General features: G+C 38.4%; 1 pseudogene; it reads left to right on the top strand.

Annotated features, from left to right (window-relative positions):
* Positions 1-252: 252 nt before the first annotated feature.
* Positions 253-4,701, top strand: LOC149022807 (glutathione transferase GST 23-like; annotated as a pseudogene).
* Positions 4,702-6,945: the final 2,244 nt, after the last annotated feature.

Here is a 6,945-nt window from a genome sequence, read left to right as displayed (position 1 = left end):
CCAACCAAATGGATTCAAAAACAAGTTTGAAGTCCATGCACCTTATCCAATCCAAGCTCTAGTGCATGAACCTATCCATGTTATCTTACACTTTCAAGGAATTTGCATGCTTTACTTATCCTGAGTCTCTATAAATTGATGAAGAGAGAGAGAGAGAGAGAGAGAGAGAGAGAGAGAGAGAGAGAGAGAGAGAGAGAGAGAGAGAGAGAGAGAGAAAGATTAATAATACCGACTCACAAAAGGGTTTTGGAGATGGGAAAGGCAAAGTTGCTTGGGACTCCTTGCATCTAGCATTCCTAGCCGTAGGATTGAATGGGCTTTAAAGATCAAAGGTGTAGAATATGAGTACATAGAAGAAGACCTAGCAAACAAAAGCTCCCTTCTTCTGCAATCTAACCCGATTCATAAGAAGGTTCCTGTCCTCATCCATGATGAGAAACCTATTGCAGAATCACTTGTTATCCTTGAGTAGATCGATGATACTTGGGATGGGTATCCTTTACTGCATGCAGCTCCTTATCAGAGAGCTATGGCTCGTTTCTGGGCTAAATTTGCAGATGAGAAGGTAATATATTACTAGTGTAGCTCTTCTTCTTCCATGGATCATTTTTTAGTTATTGTTTAACTGGTTAGGATCAAGAATGTTCAGAATGAATAAGATTTTAACGTGGTTCGATCTTCAATGTGAAGTCTACGTCCATAGTGAAATCCCCAATCAACTATGTTCTGGGGAGAACCTTTATTATCTGTAAATAGAGATGGTAGTGTACATGATGTAGTATTTTACAATGAGTGGAGTTCTATAGAGAATGAGAACTTTTACAATGCTTAGGACTTTTAGTCTTTCTGTTATACTGAAAGACTAATATCCGATAACACTCCCCCTCAAGTTGGATCGAAGATAACATCTGAGGTCAACTTGGATAATAATTTTTGGAATGTTCCCTTGGATAAAGCTTTTGTGAAAATATCTGCAAGCTGCCCTTCACTTCTTATGAATGGAGTTGCAATAGTTCCATCCTGGACTTTCTCACGAATAAAATGACAATCAATCTCAATGTGTTTAGTTCTTTCATGAAATACTGGGTTACAAGCAATGTGAGTAGCTGCTTGATTGTCACAGAAGAGCTTCATAGGTTGACTAAACTGTCAAATCCTAATTCTTGAAGTAGAGATCTGATCCATACCAATTCACTAGTTGCAGATGCCATTGCTCTATTCTCAGTTTCAGCACTGGAACGTGCAACGACACTTTGTTTTTTACTTTTCCAAGTGACTAGGTTTCCTCCAACAAATACGCAGAAGCCAGTAGTTGATTTTCGATCAATAGGATTACCCGCCCAATCAGCATCAGAGAATCCTTCAATAATAGTGTTCGCATTTTTCTTCATCCATATACCTCGTTCTGGAGATGACTTCAAGTAACATAGAATACAGTCTACCAATTCCATATGTTCTTTGGTAGGAGCATGCATGAATTGGCTCACATAACTCACTGAATATGCAATATCAGGTCTAGTAATAGTAAGACAAATTAGCCGTCCTACTAATTGTTTGGAACAACCAATATCTTGCAGAGGAGTAGAATCACTGACCACTTTGCTATTATGGTCCATGGGAGAATTATCTGGTTTTACACCCATTTTTCCAGTTTCTTTTAGAAGATCAAGAGTATACTTCCTTTGACAAATGAACAATCCCTTATTAGAGCTTGCAACTTCAATACCAAGAAAATATTGAAGTTTTCCCAGATCCTTGATGTCAAAAGTTTTACCCAAATATTGCTTGAGAGTAGTATTTCCTGATGATTATCTCCAGTGATAACTAAGTCATCAACATAGACTAAGACGACAACTGTACCTTTAGTAGTTTTCTTGACAAACATTGAAGAGTCTGATCCACTTCTTTTGAATCCAAAAACTAGAAGGGCTGTACTTAACTTCTCATACCACGCTCATGGTGATTGCTTAAGACCGTATATTGCCTTCTTCAACTTACAGGCAATACCATCTTGATGTTTCAATGGATGACCTGTAGGAACTTCCATGTATACTTCTTCTAGCAAATCTCCTTGTATGAATGCATTCTTTACGTCCATTTGAAAGAGAGGCCATTCACAATTGACGGCTATTGACATTAACACTCTTACAGTGTTCATCTTCACTACAGGTGCAAACATTTCCTTATAGTCCACTCCATATGTTTGGGTATATCCTTTGGCAACAAGCCTAGCCTTGTATCTTTCGATTGTACCATCACTATTGTATTTTGTCTTATAGACCCATCGACAACCAACTGGGTGTACACCATTTGGAAGTGAAACAATATCTCATGTATGATTCTTATCAAGAGCCTTTAGTTCATCTTCCATAGCCTTCATCCATACTGATGAATTCTTGGCTTCAAAATAATTAATTGGTTCCATATGATCCTCAATGGTAGTTAAAAATGCAAGGAATTGAGGAGAAATAGGATCACAACAAATATGAGATTGAATGGGACATTTTTCTGCATGATATGTTGAGAAGTCATGCAATCTAATGGAAGGTTTAGAGACTCGAGTTGACCTTCGAACTTGTATAGATGATGTCTGCCCATTCTCAGGTGGAACCAATATTTGTGGTTCTTCTTGAGTATCAAGATTGTTTTGTTGTTCAATGTCGATTGATGAGCTATCTGACATACTAGGTAATGGGATAGGAGCAAATTCCTGCACAACAAGTTTGTTATAATGATCCATATTCTCCCCGTGAATTTGACTCCTGTCAGGATAAAATTTGTGAGTTTCATTAAAGGAAACATCATGAGAAATAAAAACTTTATTGGTGGAAGGATTATAACATTTATAGCCTTTTTGTGATGTAGAGTAGCCCAAAAACACACACTTTTGTGAGCAAGGATCTAGTTTGCTACCATGCTGCGAGTGAACATAAGCAACACAACCAAAGACTCTAAGATGAGTCATTGTAATTGGACGATTATAGAGAACCTCCAGTGGAATCTTGAATTGTAACACACTACTTGGAAGACGATTAATCAAATAACAACTTGTAAGAACAGCATCAAACCAATAAATTTTGGGAAGATTTCCATAGAAAAGTAAAGAACGAGTCACCTCAAGCAAATGCCTATTCTTACGTCAGCAACTCCATTTTGTTGAGGTGTGCCAACATATGATGTTTGATGCAAGATTTCCATATTTCTGAGATAGGACTGAAAATGAGTATTTGTATACTCTGTGCCATTATCTGTTCGCAAGGTTTTAATACTAGTCTGAAATTGAGTGGAAACCATATTGCAAAAGTCTTGAAATATCTGCAAAACTTCAGTTTTCGATCTCAATAAATATAACCATGTGGCTCGTGATTTATCATCAATAAAAGTAATGAAAATTTTAAAACCATCTCTAGAATCCACAGGAGAGTGCCAAACATCAGAATGCACAATCTCAAAACACGTACTGGAAACATGAGTACTGTTTGGAAATGGTAACCTATGTTGCTTAGCAAAATGACAAGCATCACAACAACTGGAATCAAAAGAAAATGATGAATTCAAAAAATTTAGAATCCTATCAGAAGGATGGCCCATACGCCAATGCCAAAGTTGGGATTCCTCAGGTTTCTCAAAGAAACCAAAGCACTATTTGGAGAGTCCAACACATAGAGACCTTGTTGCAGGCGACCTTCACCAATCGTCATTCCGGTTCTACTGTCTTGAAATATTACTTTGTCCTTGGAAAAGATCACATGGCAATTCAAACTTTTAGTGATCTTGCTAACTGATAGTAAATTCATAGACAAAAATGGTACAAACAATGCATCTAAACACCATTCTTAAATTTCCATTTACATATATGATGCCTATTGATCTTTAGCTACTCGATCTTGCTGAAATTGAAAATAAAATTAAAGGAAGTTAAGAGTTGGAGAAGCTTGATGAGAAATCAATTTAGCTAAATTAATCAGTTAGATGTTCTAGTAGATGAAAATTGGCTACGGAATTAGAGTGGGAGAAGGAGTGGGAATACGTGATAGGAGATTTGGGATGGCAAAAACAGAGAGAAAGGAGTTCAACCCTTGACAGCGACATATGTTGAACTTCTTTCTTTGTGTTTTTTTCCAACCCACATCTCTTATAAGGTATTCCCACTACAATTGCAACTCCAGCTCTAACTCTTAATTTGGGATTCATTTTCATCTACTAGAACCTCAACCGATTAAACAAGAATATATCTGTTCCTTGGGAGAATCTACAAGGGTTTAGGGAAAACAGAAGCTAGGTTAAGGGTAGTGTTCGTTTTTAATTATTCATGTGTTGCTGTGATGAGTGTAGGCTTTGGTAGGTGTATGGCAAGCGTGTTGTGCCCAAGAAGAGGAACAAGACAGAGCTGTAGAGTCTGCACAAGAGAAGTTGAAGATTCTGGAGAAGCAGGTTGAAGCGAAGAAATTCTTTGGAGGAGAGAAGACTGGATTTCTAGATATGGTAATGGGTTGGATACCTTTATGGCTCATTGCCTTGGAAGGAGTTGGAGGAATGAAACTACTTGATGCTGAGACTCTTCCTTTACTCCATGAATAGTCTCAGAATTTCATCCAAGTTCCTGTTATCAAAGAAAACCTACCACCCAAAGAGAATGTTGTCAGTTACTTCGAGTTTGGCCGAAACTACATGCTTTCATTGGGAGCCAATAAAAAATGATGCTTTTCATTGTTGTATTTATGCTTTGTTTTTTTTGCTCTATTTATGCTTTCATTTTCTGTAAGAGAATGCTAATAAATTATCAGCCAATTTTCTATATAATTAGTATAAAATTTTTGAGAGAAGAGGAGACGGGTTCTCTTGATATAATTGAGAGGAATTACAAGGAACAACTTAATGCTATTTACGGGGATGTAGAGTGTTGGAATTTATTAATTTGATTAATAAATTAAATGCCCAAGGGCAATATTGGAAACTCACTATTAGGGCGGTTACAAAATAGGGTTATATATTTTGGTAACCACCGCATTAGTGAGTAACTAACTGAGTGATTCATTCGCATGAGCGAATCTCTGAGAAACGGCGGCTCCTTCTCTCTCTCCCTCTCTCTTAGATTCGCAGGCTTAGAAATTTTTCTTTCCTAGTTTTTTATCTTCATTCCATTAATCCACGGCATTTAGGTTGTGGATATTATTCCCTTTCCCAGTGATTGTGGAATCTCGCCGGTAAATCTTTGGTGGTGGAACGAGAACGTGGATCTAGACTTCCGCTGCGAATACTTCAAGTAAGGGAAAGCGAATCCAGGTAAGAAATCTTTCCCCCATCAATTAATTGAATTGAATTACTTTTGAAGTATTACCAACATTGGCATCAGAGCCACAAGTTCCCACGGTTCTTTGTTCCTCCCCATTGTTTATTTTAATTGTATGGATCCAATGGGAGGATCAAGGGTTTAATACGAAACCCATGGGAGAATTGATAGGGTTTTTGGAAACTCTTAATTTTGATTCGGATCCGAGTAGGAGGATCCTTGTGAATTTCCCTAATGAAGATTTGCATGAATTGATAATCCATGATGATAATTATTTTTGTTTAATAATTAATGCTGGATTTTTTTTTTCATGTATTTTTTGGATGATTTTTTGGGTGAAAAAACGTGTTTTCCGTTTTTTTTGAAAAAAATTTCGTTCAAGAAAAATTGAAAAATCGCCGTTTTTTGGTCACTGTGGACCAGACGGACGACCGTCTATTATCAGACTAGTCACAGTGACCCAGACGGAATTTCCGTCTGGGAGACGGTCATTCATCTGGGCCAGACGGTCGACCGTCTGGGCCAGACGGTCGTCCGTCTGGTCACAGAATGCAGACGGAATTTCCGTCTGGGCGGACGGTCATCCGTCCGGGCATAAAAAGGCGACGGAATTCCGTCTAGGCGGACGGCGTCCGTCTGGGAGATGGATTTTTTTTGGATATTGGTCTGTCCAGTTCAAAATGTGTTTCTAACTTACTGGACACCAATGGCCCGACAATCTGTGTGGTGTTTGGGCATTGAGGGCCTAATGGGGCCTTGTGGGAGCTAATGAGGTAGAAGTGTTACGTGTGAACCACCTCATAGCTTGAACATGATTGCATGTTTTATTTTAATAAAACTAATTTTTATTTATGGGTCTATCAATCATGTTTCTTGCACAGAATGAAGCTAGTGTATAAGTCTATGTGGGTTTGCATGAGAATTTGATTGAATGTTTTTTAAGCATCTCTTTTGGTTTAAGTGCTTATCCCATAGGTTGACTATGCTAGTGTGATTTGTTGTTGCATGAGTTGTGTTTTATGCTAGATTTATTGAACTCATTCTTGTATTTAATATCTCTAGAAAAATGGGAAAGAGCAGGAACTAAAGGAGATAAGTGAGGAGAGAAAGAAAAGGTGATATTGAAGAGAGGAACGGAGACCAAAACGAAGAACCAAGAAGGAGATAGGACCGATAATAAGCTTAAGAGGAAAGGGGTAGCGGATACAAAGAAGGAGACGATGCCGTTATGAGAAGCATAGGACTGAAAGTCTTTGTGGGAGGTGGAAGTTCCGGATGGAAGGACTTCACACAGAGACACACTGGTTATAAGATGGAACATGAGGAGATAAACCACAGCAACATGATTAGTGAGTTGACATGTGAAGGATGAGGAGAAGTCGAGAAGCAGAAGACTGGGAGCATATGAAGATCTTCTGACTCATGCGATGAGGTAAGATTGATCAAGGAAGCACGAGCTTGATGAGGAGGATGTTGGGATACCCAACGATGTATGCGGAGCAGCACTAGTAAGGGTGAGGCTTAAGTGCAAAGAGGAAAACCTCGTCAAGGAAAGAAAGGTGGGAACAAAAACAAGAGTGAACTCAAGGGGACTAGTGGGCAAGAAGAAACGATTTGCTTAAGTGGAAAGCGGTCATTGCCGGATTGAGAGC

Source organism: Hakea prostrata, chromosome 3 (assembly GCF_041222555.1).
Source record: "Hakea prostrata isolate BN-2017 chromosome 3, UWA_Hpros_2, whole genome shotgun sequence".
Classification (NCBI taxonomy): domain Eukaryota; kingdom Viridiplantae; phylum Streptophyta; class Magnoliopsida; order Proteales; family Proteaceae; genus Hakea; species Hakea prostrata.
The sequence above is the reverse complement of the archived record's forward strand: the minus strand, read 5'-3'. Positions and strand labels throughout refer to the sequence as shown.